Source organism: Zootermopsis nevadensis, unplaced genomic scaffold (assembly GCF_977971745.1).
Source record: "Zootermopsis nevadensis isolate Lab colony 2312 unplaced genomic scaffold, Znev_1.0 Znev_ptg000028l, whole genome shotgun sequence".
NCBI lineage: Eukaryota > Metazoa > Arthropoda > Insecta > Blattodea > Termopsidae > Zootermopsis > Zootermopsis nevadensis.
Window position 1 is genome coordinate 18,785,274 of NW_028259160.1, and position 24,378 is coordinate 18,809,651.

A 24,378-nucleotide genomic window follows, 5' to 3' on the forward strand; every position below is an offset into this window, starting at 1 on the left:
GTTGTGCACCATTGTTGTCGCCCTCGTATTCATTTAATATCATTTCTTTTAGACTTTCAACGAACGCAGTAGCTGAATGCAACATGTTTAGTGAGGAAATCAAGAAACAGTCTGATCCATTGGCATTCTCGAGTTTCAAATGTTCGATAGTTGGTACAATTTCACGCGTAGTGAAGCGTTATTATTTGTTTACTCGGCATATGATAGCCTATATATTCTTGTGTATTTCATGGGCGGAGCTCCTTTTGAGAGAGGCGTTAAAGTCGTGACTGTTCTGCCTCCTGTAGGGAAGAAAATGAACTCAAGTTGCCAAGTAAAGAAATGACGCGAGTGGATTGCGCTAAATAAATGTTTGTAGAACCTAAACCATTTGTGATATGTAAAATGTGAAAACAGATATGGAAAGCTCAAGAGGTAATACGTATTTCGTACGCAATATGTCCAGATCCATCTGTTACGGTTTTCGAGAGGCGGGCGCTTAACGCCGCCAGATGCATTGAAAATTGCACACATTGGTTCATTAAAATTACAATAAGTATATAAACAATTATAATTACAACAAAATACATTACAGATTCTTAAAGGTCTTTATGTACTGATCATTTTACATATAGATTACATTACCCTTACTCTTACCATTCCTGAGGAATGAACATTTAAAGGTGACTCGGCTATGGATAACGCTGTTTGATGACGTCATTTCTTGAAGACAACGAGGAATCAGAAATTTTTATAGTAAGAAGATGGCAAAGTCTGTTGTCGGTGAAGTGACTATGTTTCCCGCGAATTTAGCTCGAAGCCCCTCAAACGCATTCTGTAGGTCTCCCGACCTTTCCCACTCGTTTCCCTGTCTCAAGAGATGGAGCAACGGCGCCACATAATTTATTTTAAACCTGTGATGGTAGTTGCAGACACCTAAGAATTAGCACGACAGCTTTTGGTTTTTAGGCGCCGCGTATCTTGAGATCACCTCTGTCCACCGACGATCAGTAGAAACTCCGCCGTTACTAGTCACGTGGCCGAGAAAATTCAGCCCTATAGAGGCTCCTAATGTTCCAGGTACCAAATCTCATGTCCTTTTTCAATTACCGTGGTCGTGCCAAAGAGTCCGTCCTGATCCGAGGCTTGGTTGATTTTTTCGTAACACATATTTTTTTTAAAGGTGAAAGGTTGTTAGCCCTACACCCAACCCCCAACCTGGAGGACCAGGGTATCACTCTTAGTCTAGCACATCTCCTTAGACCTGTCCGGCTTGGGTGGCCGTACCATGAACCGAAGCTCCGGCCGGCATAGCCCTAAGGGTCATTTGAGCACGCAAGCCTCCTCACCCGGCAGATTGCCTTCGAGAAGGACTGTAAGACTATTCGAAGCTAAAATTGTCCCACTGCTAACCTATGGAATCGAAATCGCATGGCCCAACCTAAGTCTGAAAGACGTAAAATCACAGGAAAACGTGGAACCAGGACCCGAATGTATATGTGAACTATGTGATCAACGATGCAACAGATACCGTAATGCTGATAATAACTCCTAACTCTTTCTGGGGAAATACGGACTAGTACCCGACCTGTTCTTGGTTATCTGCACCAAATCGGCCAGCCTTTGTTTCAGTAGTCTGACCTCGAGTAGCAACACTGTACAGCCGCTCAGTGATAGGAGCTTGGCTCCTAGATAGGCACTTGAATATCTTCAGGGGTGTTTACGGCATGTAACTGCCGACAACTAGGGGCTGCCGCTATTGCTGAATAATTAAAAGTATTTATTTGCTTGAGAATTATGCAGACATTACTTGGCTCTAGTCGCAAGAAGATGATTTCAGTTAAATTCTGGAATTGTAGTAGACTAGACGTAATTCTGCCTCTTGTCATAATACGTCTCTCTCACGTAATGATTTTGGTTCTGCCTGTTATCGGGATTATATTTCTGGTGATTATTAGCCCTTATGTTTGTCTTACTACTTGCTTCATTTACCTCTAGCATCTCAAGGTGCTTCAAAACGTCTATGGTTTCCTGCACGGTAGCCAAGGGAACCCACCAGACACCTCTGTATGTTCACTGGGTAGTGTAACTTTATTGCATCAATAAATTCAGCATCACTCATTCCCAGATATGAGGCCAAAACAGCATATTCAATTAGGTGCCCTGACATGGAGAGATTTGATTGCTTTTCGTACTTATCTTGGTATATTGAACATTTCACTCGGCTCTGTGTCATCTTGGACCAGAAAGTTTTAGTGAAAGCGACTTTAAACTGCTCATAGTAATTTAAGGTATGAGACACAGCTGACATCCACTGTTTAGCAACAGGGTCTGATATTGACTTGAATGCAATAGCCAATTGTAATGACTCGGGTACGCCCTTCAACTTCATAAATTCCTCTAACTGGTTCAAATGGTAAATGGCATTAATTTTATCCCTGTCTTCAAACATGGGTAGGGACGGATCAGCGGTACTTACGTAGTTATGTGCATTGTAAGGGCGAACATTCATGCTATCACGACTCACAGGTACATTCTCATCATCTGTATTTGCAGAAATATCATTGGACCTTGACACTTGACTACCCAAGTTTTCGGCAGGCTCGCTGTGGGAACTGCTTTGACTGGCTGCGTTGCTATCAGCTGATCCTGACAAATTTGCATTGCAAACAATGGAAGTAGGTTCTGACAATTTACCCTTTAAACGTTTAATCTCAAGGTTCAACTTCTCAAACTTACTGTCCTTAACTCTTTTGTAAAATTGTCATCGTTCGTACGGGAAACCCTAAGTTACGCTGTATAAATGATGTTGCAGTCACAGCTGGAAAGCTTGGCCATTTGTCAGTGTCGTCTTAAATGGCTTGATGGACATTAAATTTTGGCCGTGATGTTTGAAAATGTCGTCTAAGAAATCTCAGAAGGAATTAATTCGGCGAATGGCTGAATATGATATGTTACCATACTTTAATCAAAGAGCGTGAAGACTAAACTAAATTAAGTTTTTGTATTGTATGCGTGTGAAACGTGGTCTGTCTGGGTGGGTTCCAGAGCCGTCTGGACGCGAGATCATTTTTTGTTGCTACATATTTCAATCATGTTCATGCGTTTGGTCCTACAATTTTTATATTTCAGTTTAATTTGTGAACTAGCAGACATCCTAACATATGTTATAGCATCGCTCTTCTGTTTGTTTATACAAACCATAACTCGTCCAACAGTGTCACATAGCTTGGTTATTGTGTTCGTGCACTACGAAGTTAATGGCAAATATTAGTTAATCTGTATCAGTAATTGTTTATTGGGTAGTTCTTGTAGAGTGGAGGCAGAGTTTCAAAAAGAAACAGGTTCCTCATTATAAAGGCCCCCTCAGTCCTCGTGGCCCTGGAAAAAATGTAATTTTATTAGCTAGGCTGCTGCTCGCCCAGACGCTGTGCAATTGCGATCACAGCGCATGCGCGATTAGATCATCTGTCCTCTCTCGAACCTTACTGGCATCGCTGCTGTTTGCGAGACAATTTTAAAAGCTCGTCTCGACAGGGAATTACCGATCGAGACAAAGCATCTACGTTCTTCTGAATGCGCCAGTTCGCACCTGCACAGCTTCTGTGCGACTGGTGTCAGCAACAAGCGTGAACTTGGTTCGAGTGTCGAAGGATGGGCCGGAGAGTTTAATACATGGGCTTTGACCTGATTCTGATTTAGTTTTTTTGTCATTGTTTTTGAGTAGCAATTTAAATAGCAGGGGTGCTCAAACTCTTAGGCAAGTCACCCACAACGAATGCTATAATGTGCTATTTATAATTCAAATTCAGATATTTATCATAACTTGAACTTTATTAACAGAATCTAAATCAACCAAACCTAATCTAACTTAGAGAACTATGGTAACCACTGTAAACAAATTTGAATCTTGGTTGTTCCGACTTTTGCCACCAGAGCATAGCATTTCACTGGCCTTCCCTCGGTTCTCTGTACGATTTCTTCGTCCGTCATATTGTCTTTTGGTATCGTAAAAGTATTTAAAAGTACGATTATGAGGTTGTCCCCGATGACAGAATTCAGATACTAAATGCAATCCTCACCCGTCCAGACCTCACCTGCAGACAGACACGACCAGCCCATAACGCGTTGCCTCGTTACACGTCGTGCAATGAACGCGTAATGACAATTAATTTATTAACGTGCCAGATAGCCAATTATAGGCAAGCGTTAAATTAAAAAAAAAACATTAACAAATTACAGTAATAGAAAAATTAAAGCAGTTATGTATTGGGGAAAGAGATAAATTATTGAAAAGGCTGATTAATGTTTGCATGCAAAACACGGTTTTTATGAAAGATAATTCTGCAGACTATGTTGGCAGCTGAGAGACTGACCTTCAAATAACGATTCAAAGAGAAAGAAGCGCAGTCTTTGACAAATCAATTGAGGATATGCAGAGTAACTGAGTACAAAATAAAATATGAACAAATTTTGACTTTACAACATTAATAAAAAACATTAAATTACCTTATTAGTGGTAATGAATTTATTCTGAGTAAAATATCTTGATAATTATAATTACATATGGCATTAGAAACATCCTGTAACATAGCAGTAAATTTATAATAAATACAACACAGCGAGCCAGATTTAGGTAATTTGACAAGAAGACAGGAGAACAAATGCATGTTATTAAAACTTGTGTACTAAACTACGTACCTATTACAAAATAGAACGGCATCAAGAAAGGTACTTGCAAACTTTGCATTGGAACACAGAAAATTCTAGGCAGATTGTTCTCAAAAGCGAAACTTATGGTGTAAAAGGGACACGTGGTACTTCTTAATTGGTTTGGATGGACTGGCTGCACTTCGACTGCACATTTTGCTCTCTCTTCATCTGTTGGACCAACCATCTCTTTGTTTTCCTCTTCCAGCGAGTAGATTTGCCAGCACAAGGTCTTCCAGGCTCTTTTGTCTTACTTTCCCTGTTTTCTTTGCTTGACACCCCGATAGAAGAAACGGCAGTTTCTGCAAATGGCAACTTCACATTATATTGCCTTTGTTCATGTAATGGTTGCACTAATTCTAAAATACACTAACTTGTGGGAATTGTGTTTTATTGTCAAACAATGTCTTTTAAGAGATAATTCATGTCATAGCAGTTTAATGCATTACAACTAATAGGTTATGAAATTGACCACTTACCTGCCAGGGAATAATTTTTTACACGTCCAGCAGCAGGTGTGGCGTATTTCACACAAATAAGGAAACAGGGAGAACCATGAAACACTTATGAGTTTGAAAATTTCATAAGAAATCAGTGGACAGACCTCCCCATAGTTTCTTTTGTTCTTTCACCAAGTCATTTCTAAGAACCTGAACTTCATCAGTTAATTTTGCTAGCCCTTGTCCCAGATGTTGCTCATTTTGGATAACCCTACTGGTTATTTCTTCTCACCAATGTGCTGGTCTAACTTATTATATAGGTCATTCGACAGTTCCTGCATATTCTGTTTAGCAGCTCTTAACTCCCCTTCATTATCTTCTCCAACCTGTTTGATTTCAAAAGAAAATCTTACAGATTCCGAATGTAATTTCTCTGAAATTTCTTTGTTTAATTTTGCATTTTCCCGCTCAACTCTCTTAATCAAGCTTTCGTTTTCAAGTCTGACTATTCCAACTGTCAGGGGGTTTTCTACAGCTAATTGTTGAATTCTCTCCCGTGTGTCCATAAAACCCCGGAAGGTTATTAAGGACATGTCAATGGGTCCTATATAAATTTGTTCATCGTCTGCGGCACCTCCAGCTGGTCCTTGGCCGTCTGGGAGTCCATTTCCGGCTCCTGGGAGTCCTCCGGTTGGGCCTCCTGTGGGTGGAGCCATGTCTGTGGGGCCTTGCTGTGGTATACCGCTGGGTCCGGCGGGGGACTGTTGACTTTCTATTTCCATGGTCTGACTGGTGCCTGGGGTCGGGCCGGTGGCAGTAGTTGGGGTAATGGAGATGGGGTCCGGGCTTTCCTGGGGCTGTGCTGTGGGTTTCTTTCTAGGGTTTTTTGTCCTCGTTTGGGTGTGGGTGATGGAAATTGTTTTCGCTGTAAGTAAAATCATTTATGATAAGTATAATACTCTAAGATTGAACAACATTACAATCAGAGAAGAAAGGTTTGTAGGAGATGATTGAGTGGATTGTGGATGTGTACCTTATGTTGGGCAGGATGCATAGTCTGATTTACTAACCCTATTCTAATAATAGCAATACAATTTTTAAACCAGTGTATGTTTTGGTTGTCAGTCGACAGATACCACCTAACAAAATGTAAAAACAGAACCAAATCCATCAAGGATTAGGACGAACTAGATACCGGAAAACTTCCTTATGCACATCTGTGCGCTTTTCCTATATTATTATCATCATCAAGGAATTTCTTCCTGACATTCCTGTAGCAGTAAACAAATGTAGGGGGTCTCAAACCTTGTACCCTCGTCGTCCGGTCTGTGAGCCATGTGGTCGGTATTGCGGCGTTGCCACGCGTCTCAGCGTCCGCAGTTCGGTCCTCGTCCAACATATCGTCGACCTCCCCTCCTCGGAACCTCGACGATCCGTATCCAGGTCTGCGGGTGGCGAATTCTTTTCTTCTAAGTTCTACGTTGCCGGGTTGCCTACTCTCCCACGTGCCTCGGGCGAGTCTACGTTTCTTAGGCTACATTTTGACATAGGTACCTATTATTGAGGCACTTATCGTAACGGGGCACAAGCTTTTCTATACCCTCGTCGAACGCGGCCGCTTGCGATGTCAGCCACTGCTGCACTGCCTCTTTCACTCCGTCGTCGTCAACAAAATGTTGGCCGGCCAGGAATTTCTTCAAGTGTAGGAAGAGGTGAAAGTCGCTTGGCGCCAAGTCGGGGCTGTCCATTTGTTCCCAACCAAATGACGTGATAAGGTTTTGAGTCTGAGCAGCAGCGTGCGGTCGAGCGTTGTCATGAAGCAAAAGAATGCCAGCACTCGGCATCCCGGGCCTTTTGTTCTGAGTTGCACGCGTCAGTTTCTTCAAAGTTTCGCAGTAAACATTAGAGTTGATTGTTGTGCCTGGCGGCATGAATTCCACCAATAGAACACCTTTCCTGTCCCAGAATACGGTGCGCTTGATTTTTCTGGTTGAAATTGTCTGCTTAAACGTTTGGGAATTTGGAGTCGCGGTATGCTTCCACTGCGTGGACTGCTGTTTTGATTCAGGTGTGATGTGGGAGACCCAAGTCACTGAACCACAAACGAGTCCGTGAAGCTAAATGTTGCCGTCTTTCGAGCCCAAAACCACAACGGGCAGTGGAACGATACTTTATCAACTGAACAATTGAAGTATGCTTCATTATCTTATTTAGTAATATATTTCAACCAATTCCTAGCTGATCGACAAGGTTCATCACTGATTGTACCTTCAAACCAGGACTTCGCATGCACATATCCTTTTAAACCTCCAAGAAGGATCAAAAATTAAGACTGATGAAGATGTTGACAAATTCATTTGCGCTGAACTACCAGACCCCGAAACAGAACCAAATCTTTACGACATTGTTACGCGTAACATGATTCATCAATGTAGTCCGCGTTGCATGAAGGGAAATGAGTGTACTAAAGGTTTTCCGAAACAGTTTTCTCCTTGCACAATAATCGTCGAAGACGGTTATCCAATCTACAAACGACAAAATAATGGATGCACTTACTCCGCAAAAAATGGATTTGTCGCAACAAATCAAGACGTTGTTCCATACTGTCCGTATTTGATGCAGGAATTAAACTGTCACATCAATGTTGAGTCTGTATCATCGATTACTTCAGTAAAGTACCTATTCAAATATGCTTTTAAAGGTGGTGATTTGACCAACTATACAATCATCGAAGGAGATGAGCTTCACTACGACGAGATCACCAACTACCAAGACAGTCGCATGATCACTGCTCCAGAAGCAGCACATCGCATTGTTGAAAATGAAATGCACAAACGCAGTCATGCAATCATACGTCTACCTGCGCATTTGCCGAACGAACAAACCGTCGAATTTGAAGAAAAAGCAACATACGAAGACATTCGAAAAGCAATTGACGGTTCAACAATGCTCCTTGAATATTTCGAATTGAACAAACTCACGAAAGTATTATTATTTCGAAATTCCAAAGCACTATATGTGGAGAGCAGGAATGAAAGGTACCAATGATGATGATGAAGAAAAAGGAGCGTCCACTGTTGAATACGAACAAAAGACGAACTTGAAGAAACAGAAGTCATGGCTTCCACGAAGAGATGGTAAACACACAATCGGACGCGTTTACAGTGTAAGCCCTAGAGATGAAGAAACATTCCATCTACGTGTTCTTTTGATGAATGTGAAAGGCGCAGAAAACTATGAGGACTTAAAGACTTACGACACTGTCACTTACCAAACATTCACAGAAGCCTGTTTAGCACGTGGACTGATCGAAGATGACGCTGAATGGAAACGTTGCATGCAAGAAGGTGCGATCTACCAAATGCCTTATCAGCTACGTGTTTCGTATGTTCAGATTCTAATCCATTGTCAACCATTGCACCCCGAAGAGCTTTTCAATGATTTCATCGATATAATGGCGCAAGACTTTAAAAAAACAAGATAAACTTTCTGACTCTGACGCACGTGACAAAGCTCATGCTAATATTAATGAATTGTTAATTATTGAAGGGAAAGTTTGAAAGACTTTCCAATACTGCCTCAGGTAATTAAAAAATTACAGACAGTAAATAACAAAGAATTAACTGTTGAGGAACACATTGGAATTGGCGAAGAAATGTACAAATCATTGAACGAGAAACAAAAGGAAATGGTTGGCATAATACTTAATCATATAGACGGAAAGACAACTGTCGAAAAACCCGTACTTCTGCATTGATGGTCCAGGAGGATGCGGTAAAACATTGTACCATTTGTTAGTAGGACGACAAAAGAAAGTCACTACGATGGCTTATACAGGTATCGCAGCAAGTTTGTTGCCTAAAGGAAACACTGTCCACAGAGTAGCCGGGCTACCCGTTCCTGTGGAAAATAATCACTACCATTTCCATAAGTAAATGCTGCTACAAAGTAATATACGCTCTATGAATAATGGCCAATTTTCAAAATTACCAAATATTTCTTGATAATTGTGCCATGGAGTCCAGTTTCGTATGTCACTTGGAAATCGTTTCCCGTCAGTGGGAGCTTTTTTGGGAGTGATTTATTTGAACTCGGAGTTGTCTTATTTGAAGAATTTGGCTGGGAACTATTTCGATCTAATATGTGGCAAATCAAGCGACTTATTGAAGGAAAGCTCTTTCCTGTTGATGTGAAATGTAAATCTAGGAGAGTGGTGTTGTTTAATGGCGTAGTTATATTTGTTTCAAATGAAATGTTGAGGCTAAAGAATAATGGAATACATATCACTCACAATATGGCAAAACATTTCATCTCCCTCCTCGTGATAACGTGTCAAAAATGTCAAAGCACTTGCAGAACTGCGTTTTTGTGCTCCTCTGTGAGCATTTTGGGCACCCAACGCGAACACAATTTTCATAAAGAGCAGGCCTTGAAATTCTAGGAAAATGCAAGGAGAGAGCAGAACCGTTTGTCCTCACGAAATTTTCGTCGACCTTACGCATCGAGTTGTCATCATGAACGTTTTCACGTCCTTCATTGAACTTGTGAACCCATTTCCTAACCATACCGTCACTCATCGCATTTTCACCATAAATTTCAGAAATGTGGCGATGAATATCAACCGGCCGCACATTCCTAGCGTTAAGAAAACGAATAACAGACCTTATTTCACGGTCTGCGGGCCGTTCAATTTTCTTAAACATGTTTAACGCTCACGGAATAATATTATCTGACACTACTCTCACGAAATGGCGTCTGTGACGAATCAGTGGATAGAGGAATCCACCGCGCATGCGCAAACGGATCGTTTCGATGATGCGCGGGAGGTATGCTCAAACGTACGAACATACCTTGCTGACTTCATCTATCCACTACCTCTTTTAAGTAACAAAAATCATAACTTAATGAAAAATACTTGGGCCAGTAAAGAGATCTTTAATTATGATCTGCGTGGATCGGTAAAAATGAAAAATAACCAAATAGAACACAGAGCCAAAAGGCCACAATAAAGACAAACACAAATAATATAATCGAACTGAACTAGTATAATTTAGAAAGACAAGCCGAGACGGAATTTGTAAATAGTTTCGGGTGAAACCCTGTACAGAAGTGGTCTCCGAGTCAGGACACACCGTCTGAAGGAGCACAAGGGAAAGGTAAAGGAGTGGGGGAAACAACTGCGCATGGTCGACAGGGCACGTTTAGTAGAAACAAATAGTTCCTTAGTCGTAACCACTTGATTACGGTTATCCATGGCACACGCTTCCTGTGTTTATCTCAAACTTCATCTGCCATCTGTTGCCAAAGCGCAGCGGAATAAAGCGATCGACTGACTGCATGTAAGGAAAAGATGTCAGGAAAATCTCACAATTCCTTTAACCACATATTCTGAACTTACTAAGAGAACGATATACATTATGAAGATAACTATTCTGGGGCACTTTGCCCTGGTACAAGTCCACCCACAGACTTTTCAAAGGTGCATGCTGCCTTCATCATCAGAGTGATTGAGGCCGAATGTACGTCATGTAGGTGACTTGTGTCCATTGTCCATGTCTACAAGAAGGGGTTTTAGATCAAGCAAGCGTTGAATCATCGGGTAGGTTCTATCCCAGTGAGTCTCAAATCTTGTCGTTGCCTCGGCGTCCCGTTTGTGAGCCACGTGGTCGGTCGATGCGGCGTTGCAACGCGTCTCGGCGTCCGCAGTTCTTGATCGCCGCAATTTTTCTCACGCGCCTGCTTCCGAAGAAGCTTTTTCTTTCGGAAAAAATGGTATTCAGGTCACAGTATTCCTTAAAGGTTTTTTTCTGATCGCGTGATTTGACACCAGAGAAGGAAAATCGGCGACATTTATGAATCATGTAATGCAGAAAGACGGGAACATTACAACGTCTTTTGATCATGTGCAATTGCAAAATTAAATATTTAATTTACTCCTATTTTCATATTATAACATCTCGATGAGTTTTTTATGCATGGGTTTTGGTGTCGTGGCTCGTAAGTAGATGAAAACCTTTCGGAGAAACTGTCTTCAGTATTTTCTCCAGTTCCCCGCATAGCCACTTCAAACCTGAAGATTCAGAAAGTATCTTTTTTCCGAGACGTTGGCATATGCTTAGTCGCCATGAAAACCTCTGATAATACAAAATGAATGTTTACATTACGATTATTAAAACGAAGCAAATATTAAAGACACTGAAGTTCCCGCGTATTTCTCGGCGGTGTGACTTTACATTGAGGTCTTCCAGGTATAATCTGCTTCAGTATCGAGGTTGAAGTCACTTTAACTGAAACACAGCCACAAGACTTTGGGAGGCTTTCACGACGGTGTGACTGTGGATGATGATTATATTCTGGATTTTGGTGCAGTTTAGACTTCGTAGGAAGTCAGCTCGAAATATAACAAAACGATTCGCCTTCTGTAGTTTTGTTGACTTACGCTACACCAGCTGTGATCTACTCAAATCATAAAATGTAGTACTAATGAATAAAGAAAGACTCAGGAAGAGATCTCTTACTTAAAATCGCTAGCAGTTAATCCCAAATAAATCAGAATCGCTGATGTTTCTCAGAATTCTCGGGTACATTTTTCGAAAGCTTTCAGACGTATAAGAGAGCTGCTGCTCATTGACATTAGAACGTAATTAATTATTTACCGGGATATTTCTTTTTATGCTCTGTATCCGTCTGGCGTGCGCAATCAAAATATTCCTCTTTCTGGTCTCTCTCCATTGCTCTCCACATAACGCCAAGTCTGCAAATAGAAAAGCAAAACTTGTAAGACACAGGCAGGTGTTGTAGGAGGAACCGGAGGACGAACGTCCAAGGGTTGCAGCTGGTTAAAAGGAAAGACAGTGGCGTATGACAGCTCACGAAATGTTTCACCCGTTCGCGTCGATCAGAACATTTTTAGCGGATGGAAATAAGATATCCAATTTCGAATTCACCTCATGCATTCGCGACCAATTTTGGATGCGTTGCGATTTTACAGTGAATGAATAGTTCCGGGCGGGCTCGTAAATTCTACTTTTCTGCTGTAGGCTAGAATTCTGTCCTATACATACAGATATCTTTACGATGTTCTCTCACCTAGTCCATAGTTCTTCTAATGTTAGAGATCTGGTCTCTAGTTCCGCTGTCATTTCTCTCTCCATACATAGTTCGAATCTCTTTTGCAGAATCTTCAGCAGGATTTTACTTGCATGTGGTATTAACGCGATAGTGCAGGAAACTGCATAGTCCTTAAGATTGCCTTTGTTTAGTATTGAGATAAAGATGAACTTCTTCCATTCTTTAGGCCATGTAATGTCTTCCCATATTCTCTTACGGAGAGCCGTCATGGCTTTCAGGGCTTCGTCACCTGCTGCTTTCAGGAGTTCTGTTGGCAGATCGTCCGCACTTGCTGCTTTCCTGTTGCTCGAATCATCGCCCAACGCACCTTGTCTTCCATCAAAGTTGGTTCTTGAACAAATTTTTCCTCAGAAAAAAGTGCTTTACGCCTGAGGACCTTTCCTTTAGATGTTTTCTGTGCAGTTGTAGTCCATAACAAGAAACCAATTTATGATGTTAAGGATTCATTTACATATCTGGAAAAGTACCGTCTTGAACATAAATTGATCTCATCCTCAGCATGGCATGCTAACGTCATCAATCCACTACCTCTTATAAAGTCACAAAAATCATAACTTAATGAAAAACACTTCCTGTGTTAATCTCAAACTTCATCTGCCATCTGTTGCCAGAGCGCAGCGGAATAAAGCGATCGACTGACTGCATGTAAGGAAAAGATGTCAGGAAAATCTCACAATTCCTTTAACCACATATTCTGAACTTACTAAGAGAACGATATACATTATGAAGATAACTATTCTGGGGCACTGTGCCCTGGTACAAGTCCACCCACAGACGTTTCAAAGGTGCATGCTGCCTTCATCATCAGAGTGATTGAGTCCGAATGTACGTCATGTAGGTGACTTGTGTCCATTGTCTTTGACTTCGTGTTACATTTTGATCGGCCATGTCTGTAACAAAGGGTTTTAGATAAAGCAAACGTTGAATCATCAGGTAGGTGCTATCCTACCGTGTGGCTTGATCTATAACCGCTCCCTTTTCCGCACGTCTCTTCAGAATTGCGTATATTTTATTTGTTCTGGCTGTAGGAACTATCTGCTAGAGTCTTCTTCATTTGTAAACAATCCTATTTGTAGGATTGGTTGGCAGCAGCTCTCCAAGCTTCTCCTGTTTATTGAGGTTTTGATAATAAAGATGTTATCTGCGGTTATTTTACCTCTTACGAACCCAGCTTGGTACCTTGATAGAATCTTATTACCTGCTAGCCAGTCTCTCAGCCTACCAGCCAAGGCGCTGGAAAATATTTTGCTTAAATGCCTCTGTAACTATCGGGCTCACTCACCGTACCCTTCCCTTTGTAGATTGGGCTGATAACTGCAACTCTCCACTCCGCAGGGAAATCTTTCCCATTCTTAATTTTATTACACAAATTCGTTACAGTTTCTGTTCATCCCACGGTGCAAAAATTTTGCACATCTCGACTGGTATCCCATCGACGCCAGTGGCTTTCCCATTTTTAATTTTTGGTATACTCTGCCTGATTTCCTCTGTCGTAAAGTCAGTGTCCAGCTCCTCTACGTGTTGGGAGCCCAGCAATTGGCTCGCGTATACCAATCGCCCTTCCGCATTCCTGGCGAACAGATCATGGAAATGGTTTACGTAAGCAGCTGGATTTACCTCATTCTTGAAATCTCTTTTCGTCACTATGTCCCTTTTGTATTCCCACCCTCTCTTTATGCCTTGCTAAATCGTTTATTCTTTCTCCTGACCTTTCCCACTCGTTTCCCTGTCTCGAGAGATGGAGCAACGGCGCCACATAACTTGCATAATTTATTTTAAACCTGTGATGGTAGTTGCAGACACCTAAGAATTAGCACGACAGCTTTTGGTTTTTAGGCGCTGAGTATCTTGAGATCGCCTCTGTCCACCGACGATCAGTAGAAACTCCGCCGTTACTAGTCACGTGGCCGAGAATTCTCGGGTACATTTTTCGAAGCTGTCTTACGTATAAGAGAGCTGCTGCTTATTGACATTAAAAGAATGAATTACTTACCGGGATATTTCAACTTGTGCTCTGCGTTCGCCTGGCGTGCTAGGGCGAATTATTCTTCTTTTTTCGTCTTTCTTCATTGCCTTCCACATTCCGCCAAGTCTGCAAATAGAAGGCAGGTTGTAGGAGGAACCGGAGGACGAAAATCCAGGGGTTGCAGTTGGGTAAAGGCAAAGGCAGTGGCGTATGAGGGCGCACGAAATGTTTCACCTATTCTCGACGATCAGAACATTTTCAGCAAATGAAAATAAGATATTCAACATCGAATTCCCCTCATGCATTCTCTGACAATTTTTGGTTTCTTTGCAATTTTACAGCGATATAATAGTTCCGGGCGGACTCTGCTGCCGGCTAGACTTATGTCCTTTATATCATGTGTTCAGTTATAATCCAGCAATAAAAGTAGCCTTCAAGTTAATGTGCTGAGTTTGTGAGTCGAATTTTACAAGAGTCAACATTTTTTTAAATTACTAGGGTTCATAATTTATCATCTGCGCTTAATTATAATTTTGCATGTTCGCACCGACGCCATTACCTTATGAACATTGATCTTACAAGTCCTCTGAATTCGAATGGCTTTGAAGACAATTTGTCGTTCACGAATGCTGTGCACATTGAATTATTAACAAGTAATTGTTCTGAAGTAGATTTTGTATTGCAACTTACCTCACACTGATGTTATTGTTGTTTTCATGAGGGTACTGAAGTGCCAGTCTCTTACGCCATTCATTGGAGTAAATTATGAATCCATGGGCGGTCTTTTGACTTTCTGATTTTGCACAGCAGCAAGATGAGACTTTAGTGTTTTGTTCCCAAGTTTTCGTTGCTTCTTTCCCTGCACTGGTATTTTCTGGTGCAGGTTGTCATATTTATTTCCTGAAAGAATAGTGGAATCCATACATAACACAGTTTTAAAACAATAAGAATCAGAATATGGTTAGCAGTGTAGAAAAGCATGGCTCATTCCACACTTTTTTCTTTCCTGAAGAATTACAGACATCTTAAGCAACTCTAATGGATATTTTACAGGATCAAAAGTGTTTCTCAGGCAGTAAGTTGAGCATAACTACACAATCTAGTCCTGTTTCCTTTGCTGTCTCTGTCACATTGTCTGTTATTGACGCACGGGTAGTGTTCTCTTGCGAATCTGGAATGCAGTGTGGCCAATGCTTGCGCCTGACGCCATCCATACATGAATATGACACTTCACTCCATGCCGCTGAAATGTTGGAGATCCCTTTCATGATGTCGTATGACTTCCAGTCTCTCAACGTGACATTGTCGGCCACTTGAATAGCTCAGAAATTCCCTTGAGTGTTGTCCGTAAGTAATATATCTTGAAGGTAGACATTGCTCCTTGGTCCATGGGTTGTAAAAGTGAGGTTGTGTTTGGTGGATGGAAGATAATCTTGACCGCTAGGCCATTGGTATTTAGATCACTCATATCTGGAGGGTGACCAGGGGCATTGTCCAGCAGCAGCAAAACCTTGTGGGGAAATCTATTTTCCGTACATAATTCCTTTACCGCTGGGCAAAAATACGACGTGTACCAGTCACTGAAAGTTTTCTGCGTAACCCAGGCCTTTTTGTTGGAACGCCGGAAGACAGGAAGCTGTGTTTTAAGTATTCACTTCATAGCACATGGTGTTTCTGAATGGTAAAGTAAAAAACTTTTACTCTGAATGTTCCTGAAGCATTGCCACCCAACAACAAAGTCAAACGGTCCTTGGCTGCCTTGAACCCAGGGGCGGAACGTTCTTCACGAGCAGTGAAGGTATGGTTGGGCGGCTTTTTCCAGTAGAGGCACGTTTCGTCTACATTAAAAACTAAGTCTGGGGTAAGATTTTCTTCATCGAAGAGTTTTTTAATGTAAATTGAAATTTCATTTGCGGCTGTATTATCAACATTAACTGTTTCTCCTGACATTTTAACATGGATTTTTGTTCTGTTCTTAAATCTAAAAAACGATCCTCTACAAGCAGTAAAATCATTAGAGCCATCCTTGTGTTAGAGGAACATGACACTGGGTCATGTCGTCAATCCACAACAGATTTTCTATTTTTCGAATGTTTTATTCCGGGAATAGGTGTTGTAGGAGGGTCTCGCACCAATATTGACCGCTGATTGGGAAGATTGCTTTGTGTTCTCAGCATTTTTCATTATAGTTGCTACAGTTGATTGTGCTAAATTGACGGCACGACACACATCTGACCGAGTTTCACCTTTCTCCATTCGCCGAGAAACTCCCATTTCGTCTTCGATTGTCAATGATTTAGTCTCTTGTCCAGACGCACTTGATAAAGACACGTTTTGGGGCATGGTGGTATATATTTGAAAATATTAATAAGTAAAGACTGCAAGATGGACCACAACCATAAACACCTAGAAAAACTGAGAGAAACTAGGAGGGAAAGAAAGGAGGCACTTGTCAAAGGGACTGTAGAGTAGGAGTGTCCGTCAAAGGTAGGTGTAGGACCAATCAGACTTAACCATTCGGCGTCCTGTTGTCTAGACACCAGTGCATGTTTGTCAGATTACTTGCAGTTCTTAGTCCTTGGTTAATGTAATTTGCCTTTTGTCGTCGCATTTTATATTTCGTATTTTGTTTAATTATATAAGTTTTAGGCCGTAGTTCATTTGTTTAGCGGAATATAGTCGCACCGCACACACATACATGTGTTGAACCGTCAGCTGCTCTGCTCTGACTCGACTCGCAGCTCGTCCGGTCCACCTATACTTGCTGACTCGGTTGTCTGCGTATTCTAAGCCCCGAGATATTATTGGGGAAACCAAGGAACATTGAAATTGTAGGCAGTTGAACATAAACACTTCATCAATCAAATCAATATGAATTTAAACAAGGTGAAATGACAAAACTATAATATTGAACAAAGAATACAAACCAATCTTTCAGAGAAAACACATTCAAGTTCACACACAAAACCGAGGTAGTTCCACACATCAGTGGCTACCACACCCAATACACTGTAATGGGAAAACATTTCCCTTTGATGCAGAATTATTAATTAAGGCCCCCCTCAAAATGTGTAGGTTTGCGGGCACTTGCTTAGTTACCCGACTTTCCCCCAGCCGCCAGTCCGGCCGCAACTAATAACTTCAATTATTAGCTCTCAACCACCTTCCCTTCATCACAACAGCAACTCAGAAAAAAAAATACAATAATACATATCCAATACACATAAGTTTGGAGTGCGTCCACTCCCCATCTCTTACACGACAGCGACGACGACTATGTTGAAGATACACCGCCTATGTGATAACACATATGAGCGTGCCAACAAACTTCAACCGAACCCTATTTGCCCCAAAGCACGGTCCACGTTCTGGTTCCCTCCACTTCAAGAACCCAGAAACTCCACTCTACTTAATGAATGACCAAGCTCCTTTATGGTCGCTAATTAGACACCAACTTCACACAACACTTTTGCCTCAGCGTCAACACGCCTCCCGAGACAAAGAAAGCCACTAGCCTCACAGGGCTAGGCTTTGGATCACGCGATTAAGTACGCAGTGGCTCGTGATCAAACTGGGTGCTTCCCCGAATATAATCACTTGGTGCTAGCCTCTCAACAGGTGTCCGATTCCACCTGTTTCATGCCAAGCACAAGTAATGCAATCAACAACAAAAATACACTTTCCATTAAAGAATAATATATATGAATACTGGCTATGATATAACAAATACTGTACTAGTCTACCTATCAAGATGATACACTCACACACAGACACTGGGCCACACCCGACCCCTTTCATTCCATACTTACAATTCCCTTTCAACTCACAAATACAAAAAAAAAAAACATATGTACAGTCGCTCGTTTTTCAATCAGCTACCACAAGAAAATGTACAACACTGAATTTGGATCAAGATAGACTCCCACCTCCCCAATTTCGAATCCAGACATACTTCACTACACGTGTGGTTCCTGTGATGGCTGACCGGAGAAAGAGAAAGGACCAAAGCCAGTCCAGATCACAAGTCCTTAGAGCAGGAGACAGGAGAGGGGAAAGGTTACAGCTAATTGGTTTGCGAAGACACAACAGGACACAGAGAATTTATAACTGGAGCGGTTTCTTGATGGTCCATCAACCTCTCGTGGCCGACCAAACACAGTTCAAATGCCGGGCCACAGAGGTCGTTCGAAGCCCTGAACCAAGGAACGGTTCAGTGTGTATATCTGATGTTCAATGGACTGCTCTCAGTCCTTGGTTGATCTAACCCTCTCCGTCGCCAGGATGTTCTAATATCATCCTTACCCGTGAATACCGATCTGAATTCCTCCAGATTCCATTGTTCCACATTCCCATGGACAACGATGGTATTGCGTGTAAGGATCCAAGCGTCAGGTACGTGTTGATAGTTTCCGAAGTCAGGATGGCCACGGTGATGTTCTATCACCTCCTTCTCCTTTTATCTCCTTTCGCACTCTAAAGCTACAAAGGAGTGCACCAATGGCAATCCTCTTGTCGTGTTGACTGCCACTCCGAACCGACATCTCATACTCAACGTATTGTCTGTTGCGATTCTCTCATCTCTTCGTTGTAATAAGGTTTGGGTCACTGACCCGTCAGAGCTCTCATGAAAACTTGCTCCTAGTTTTAGATGCCGTGTAAGCATTCTCACCTTATCAGCAATCAGCTCGAATAAGGGTCGACACATCTGAAACTGGTTGTTATCAACTGGGAACTCCTCCGGTGTTATCCCAACTCCTTGAACTGCGCTAAGTTGCTCAGTCGTCATCGTTGTCGATCTGGTCCATCCTAAAAGATTGGCCGTGGTAAGGCCTCTGCCTCCCTCATCTGGTCGTAAGTCCTCATCAACATCCCAAGTCGCGTCAGCCTGCGGGTTGAGCGTCTTCTCGAGATCATGACGTATACGCGTGGTCAATATCCTTGGAGCTACTAAGCTCTCATAGCACCAATGTGTATTAGCGCTTATCTTTCCAAAATGGCCCTGTTCATTTGGCCACGCAGGTGTCATTAATTTGTATTTCTTTGGTACATCCGACCGATCTTAAGTACTCCTCAATGCATGAGCGAAAAGAATCTGCATATCGCTCCTCTGGATAGGTTGCCATCCCTTCATGGCGTTTGATCGCAATTAGACGAGCATATAAATGCTGTGTGTTGTAATATGTCCACATTGCGCGTGAAACGAATTTTGTGAAATTTCGATCCACTGAACCTATCAAATCATACTCTCGCTCCACAACAGGAATAAACCCCTCATATGTTGCTGAGAATGTATTCTCGCCTCGATATGGTGTTAATCCTGAAAAACCGTGCTCCTCGAAATCAATCCACATTGGGTCGTTTCGTAAAGGTGTTGATGTTGTTGCCAAGTCCTTAGCCACTGGTCTAGCTCCCGGTGGTGGACGTGGTAGTGGTGGAGCCACAGGAGCTGGTCCTTGTCCTCTTGCCTTCGGACCTCCGCGTCCTCTAAAGAATCCTCCTCGGGTTGTAAACCTTTGGATATCATCTTCCTTCTTCTCTCCTTCTCTTACTTGAGCACTGGGCTCATTACGCACTCTACTGCCATCCATAGCCAACTAGGCATTTCAACCAAAATGTTTACTAAGTAAAAATTTGTATCCGACCTTGGGCCGGGGGGGGGGGGTTACAATGCCTAATCCCCTTCAAAGTAGGCCCCTTGTGACTCCACACACTTAGCCCAGCGGGCCTTCCATCGCTGGAAGCAATTCTGGAAGGCTTGTTTTGGAATGGTGTGCAGCTGCGCCGTCGCGTTCTGTATGATGTCCTCGCGGCTGTCAAAACGGGAGCCTTTTAGCTGTGTCTTCATTCTCGGGAAAAGACAGAAATCACAAGGAGCCATGTCAGGAGAGTAGGGAGCCTGGCGAACCTGCGGGATGCCGTGCTTGGCCAGGAAACCCTGGATCAGGTGTGATGAATGAGCTCGGGCGTTGTCATGATGCAGCTGCCAGTTGCGTGCGTCCCACAGCTCCGGTCTCTTGCTCCGAACTGCATCACGAAGATGACGGAGGACTTCTTGGTAGTACTCCTTATTAACAGTTTGGCCTAGTGGTGCGTACTCATGATGCACAACACCCCGGTAATCGAAAAAAAAACAGTCAGTATCACCCCCAGTCGTGATCTATGAGAGGCGTAAACCGAGTCCTACCTGTACCGGCTAAATTTTACTTGCGCATACAACACGTTTGTTTGCACTGAAGAAAGCGAGCCAAGTGCCCCACTGCCCAAAGCGTAGCAGGAGCGCTGTTTTCTCCCTAGTTCCAGAATTCTGAAGTTTCAACAGTTGAGATTGAATTCCTTCTCCACATTGTCATCCCTGTGACATTGGGGTCCCACAGAAAACTGCATTCCAATTCCACTGACTTGAGTCCTACCTTGTGGGATCTTTCTAGAGATGTACGTTTAACATCTGCAAAGGATAAAAATTCTGGGAAGGAAACAATCTTCTGCAACTGCAAACCCATTGTAGATGTTACATATCCACCAGACAATAGGTCCAGAAGGATGCTGTCCCAAGGTAACTTGAAAAGGTTGCCAAAATATAAAATTAATTTAGGTGGAGTAAGGTCCACTCATCTTAAATGCACCCCTTTCTTTAATAAACGGGATTAATTACCAATTGTCCAGTTTAACTTCGATCTCAAGGCGCAATCAGTTCGGGATCCGAACTCCAAACTTGGTCTGGTACAGTATCAGTACTGAGTTCCTGCCCACAAGATAGTGGACGTAGTTTTCATTACTAAGCAAGGAAAATTCAGGACTGTTAATGGGTGAACCTCCTTGAGGACATGAAATAGGTCTTTTATAATGGCTTCAATATCCGGGTCGTTTATTTCACTGGGATTGGATGTTTGGTCAGGAATCTGAAAAGGAAGTAAACTAATGGATCCGAATAGGAACTGGAATTATGAGTACAAGTGTGGTAACACATGCTGCAAAAATTTATGAACATTTTTTTATTCTTATTCCTAAATATATGATACAGTGTGTCCACAAATTCCCTTTGGGATTTTGAAAAATTGTGGCGCGCAGACAAATTGAGCTAGCCACATGCGGTTTGCGGCAGATTACATGCAGCGAAAGTTTATGAACATATTTTATAATTTTTATTCTTAAATATATAATATCTGAACTAAAAACAATTTAACTAAAGACACTTTAACTATTTAAATAAAACTACTTAACTAAAGGAATTTAAGTAATTAACTAATTTAACTAAATCTATTTAACCTTTTAATAACAAACTACGTAACTAAATGGGCAGATTCATTATTTCTTCAGTGAAGGACGGAAATTCAATGTCGTCTATCCCTGGGATCTGGAAAGGAAATAAACATTGGATGAGAACAGGAACTGGAATTATGAGTAACAAGTATGGAAACACGTGCAGCGAAAGTTTATGAACTTGTTTTGTTATTTTTATCCTTAAATGTATAATACGCGAACTAAAAACAATTTAACTAATACATTATTTAACTTATGTTCTAACAATTTAAGTATTGAAGTGAAAACAATTTAACTATTTAAGTACTTCACTATTCTCAAATGGTATTGTCATGATTTCGTCGATGACCGATGCGAGTTGAACATCGTCCATTTCTGGAATCTGGAAAGGAAATAAATATTTGGATCAGAATAGGAACTGGAATAACGGGTAACAAGTATGGAAACACATGCAGCGAAAGTTTATGAACATGTTTTGTTATTTTTATCCTTAAATGTAGTCTTAGTGAGACAGCCTATAATAATCCGTGGCGTAACAGGCCTCTGAGAGCCAAAGCCGACTAGCTGGCTGGTGGCCTCATGTTCACATGCCTAAGCAGAGGTGAACGATCATCCAACCAGATACAGGGTGACGTGTGGTCAGCACGACGAACCCCCAGCCATTGCTAGTTTTCATGACCGGAGGATTAGGAAATTGTCCTGTTGATGAGAGCTGCACTCTCCACAGGCCTTTGCCGTTTTGATCTTGTTGAAAGGCAAGTTTTTTAATAATTGCACCTATTGGTGCTAATTTACTCTGCAGGCAGCTCCTGGCCACTGCGAAGTTCTCAAACTTGACGTCTGGTAAATTACACTCGCTGTACATTTTAAGATCCGTGTAATAAAGACCTTAAAAGTATAATCTTACTGATTCTAGTTTATCAGGTTCTCCATACGGAGTTATCCAGAGATAAACTGGGGGATCATTTGTTGGCCTTGTGATGATTGCTTGAGTCAAATTCTTGAATGTAACCTTTTCTATGCGAAAGGTCTCAAATTGACTTATAATATCCGAAATACTTTTTAGATATCTAAGATGGAATCTAGTATTCGAAACAAATTCTGGGAAGGCATTTGGTGTTATACCGTAACCTGCCAATCTTTGCCTAATTTCTGTACGTCTTGGTCCAATGGAATGAAATCTACCGGATAAATTACCGGTGACCCTCGATCCTTCTGGAATTCCGACGTCGAAATTGACACGTGGCTCGTCTTCTGCCATCACCATATCTGCAGCTACTCCTAAGGTTGGAACCTCTTCGAATAGTCGATGTGAATCTGCATCTATCCGAGGCATATTACACTCGCTATACATTTTAAGATCCGTGTAATAAAGATCTTAGAAGAATAATCTTCAGAATAATAGTTCATCGGGCGCTCTATAAAGAGTTCTGGGAAAATATTTCAAATTAGGGCCTACTGAATATGAATGCTAACAATAGTACTGTGATGGTCAGTGTTAATCAATCTTGGCAATATCTGTGTAACACAATAATAATTCTGTCCTCATCAAAGTGTAGAACAGTCTACAGACCTAGTGCTTTAACGGGAAATCTCATGACCTTTGGGGATGAGGTGCGCCGAACAATGAAAATTATTGAACACGTCAAGTACTTACTAAGATGCTGGATAATTTTCAGCATATGACACAGTCCATCCCGGAAACCCAAAGTTCTTCAAAATATATATAATAATTATTTTAGAAGCAAAACTTCATCTCTAACTCAGACAGTAACTAATACCAAAGGTAACTGGAACAGAGTGCTAATGAGAGTATCTTGACTTCTAAAAAGACATGCACCAACGTTGTAATATATGGAATTTCATATTGAGTTAATTTATAGTCTGCACTCTTTACCTTAATTTATAAATAGAATTAAAGCATACATATTTTGTGTTTTTGAGTCCGCAGATTTCTTCATTCTGTTCTGATATTTTCTGAGACATCTTCTTACATTCCGTTAGCCTGGTGAGCAGCTTTCAGGGCCCTGAGATCACAGGACAGGCAACTTATTTTCGCAACGACTGCTTGTTCGGTAACATTTTATGAGTGTATTAAATTATCTGTTAAATTCCTAATGTGAGGCTATTCAGTGAAACAAGCAGCTTTGTGTAATGGTACATAGCTGTACTTCAATGTGGGTTTGATGTCAAGGGATAGTTTTAATTTGCGCTCTTCAAGAAATTACGAGCAGGTTGCATTTTGCTTGCTACCATGCCATTCAGAAAATGTTTCCATCTGCTACACAATTACCCACATTAACTTAAAACTTTGTAACAAAACATGATGGTATACGCTTTTCTTGTTCAGAAGCAAAGATTCGTCTCCAACTCAGAAAAAAAACCCTAAAATTTAAGGTAAAAATAATAGAAGGTACCAAGAATAACGTCTAGAATACAAAACACATATGCACTAACATTGTAACTGAAAGATTTATATATTCTGTGAGCTTCATTTTAATACATAAATAGAATTAAAGCGTGCATACTCTGAATGTTGAGCTTTGAAATCACTCCATCTAGCAGCTCAATCTTTTTTGTTCGCCGGCAGATGGACGCCTGATCCCTCTCTATGAGCTTGTTCTGTGATGCATTCTTTGTACAAACCTCCTCGTCTGTAACATTTTATGATTGTATGAAATGGTATGTAAAATCCATATTGTAAGTGTATTTTAATAAACAAGAAAATCTGTGTTAAATTTGTTGTTGTTTCTTGGTTCTACAACCCGATTGTGGGTTTTCGCCTCTTCCTTTGTCAGAGGTTTCTTGGTCTTGAGGTGCGCATTTATGAGTAGTGAGTGACCAGCCCACGGACTCTGCACAAGCCATCTAGCAGTTAATCAGGAGACTTGG

General features: G+C 41.5%; 1 long non-coding RNA gene across 1 annotated transcript in view; it reads left to right on the forward strand.

Moving 5' to 3' along the window:
- Positions 1 to 24,224, forward strand: part of LOC110840140 (uncharacterized) — a 45,127-nt gene extending 20,903 nt beyond the window's left edge. Inside the window, exon 5 of the long non-coding RNA XR_015537529.1 lies at positions 53 to 24,224. This is a non-coding gene — a long non-coding RNA (uncharacterized LOC110840140). The remainder of the gene's footprint in view (positions 1 to 52) is intronic.
- The last annotated feature ends 154 nt before the right edge of the window (positions 24,225 to 24,378 follow it).